This window comes from Gossypium hirsutum, chromosome A04, assembly GCF_007990345.1.
Source record: "Gossypium hirsutum isolate 1008001.06 chromosome A04, Gossypium_hirsutum_v2.1, whole genome shotgun sequence".
Classification (NCBI taxonomy): Eukaryota; Viridiplantae; Streptophyta; class Magnoliopsida; order Malvales; family Malvaceae; genus Gossypium; species Gossypium hirsutum.
The window spans coordinates 72,523,447-72,524,735 of record NC_053427.1 but is presented as its reverse complement, the minus strand read 5'-3'; the positions used below and the strand labels follow the sequence as shown (position 1 = coordinate 72,524,735).

At 39.3% G+C, this 1,289-nt stretch overlaps 1 non-coding gene across 1 annotated transcript; it reads left to right on the top strand.

Moving 5' to 3' along the window:
• Positions 1 to 894: 894 nt before the first annotated feature.
• Positions 895 to 1,001, top strand: LOC121228423 (small nucleolar RNA R71). Its single transcript, XR_005925999.1, has one exon. It is a non-coding gene; the product is annotated as a small nucleolar RNA R71 (small nucleolar RNA).
• The last annotated feature ends 288 nt before the right edge of the window (positions 1,002 to 1,289 follow it).

Here is a 1,289-nt window from a genome sequence, read left to right as displayed (position 1 = left end):
GCGGTCTTTCCTCATTGCGTTAGGGTATAGGACACGAGGTTTATATTCATCATTCACCGTTTTGTTATGACTTATCTCACTTTTACCTTTGCTCACCACAGTTTCTTGCATCAATTCTGGCTCAAGCGTAATGAATCCTTCCTTATCTCGAGTCTAACTGCATTGAGGTGTTCCCTTGGGTTAGGTTCAAAATCACTTGGTAAACTACCTTGTGACTGTTCGGAGATTAGTTTGGATAGCTGGCCTATCTGAGTTTCGAGTCCTTGGATCAATGCGTGTTGATTTTTAAGTGCTATCTCGGTATTTTGGAAACGGGTTTCTGACATTGATATAAATTTTGAGAGCATCTCTTCAAGGTTCGATTTCTTCTCTTGTTGATAAGGTGGCTGTTGAAAACCCTGAAGATTTTGTGGCTTTTGATTTCCTTGACCACCCCAGGAGAAATTTGGGTGGTTCCTTCAACCTGCATTATAAGTATTACTGTATGGGTTATTTTGAGATCTAAAGTTATTGTTACCCATATAGTTGACTTGTTCCTCTTCAGTTGTGGGATTGAAGGATTGATATTCCGTATGCACACCTCCTCCACTTGAGTCACACCTCATTGCTGGATGTACCTGCGTAGAACCAAGTAAACCATCAATCTTTTTATTGAGAAGTTCTACCTAATTTGACAGTATAGTAACTGAGTCGACGTTATAGACGCCGGCTATTTTTGTTGGCTTAGTTCTCATGACTTGCCACTGATAGTTATTCAGTGACATTTCTTCAATGAATTTATAAGCCTCTTCAGGTGTTTTGTTGTTGATGGTTCTGCCAGCAGCTGCGTCAACCATTTACCGAGTTTAGGGATACAAACCATTATGGAATGTTTGTACTTGAAGCCAAAGCGGTAACCCATGGTGAGGGCACCTTCTCAGTAAGTCCTTGTATCTCTCTCATGCATCGTAAAGTGTTTCTACATCCATCTGCATAAAAGAAGAGATATCATTACGTAATTTAGCTGTTTTAGCCGGCGAAAAATATTTTAGTAAAAATTTCTCGGTCATTTGTTCCCAAGTAGTAATTGACCCTCATGGTAACGAGTTCAACCACTGTTTAGCTTTGTTCCTCAATGAAAAAGGAAATAATCGAAGATGAATGGCATCATCAGAAACGCCATTGATTTTAAATGTATCGCAAAATTCCATAAAGTTTGCTAAGTGAGCGCTGGGAACTTTGTCCTGGAAACCATCAAACTGAACAAACTGCTGTATCATCTGAATAGTGTTAGGTTTTAATTCAAAAGT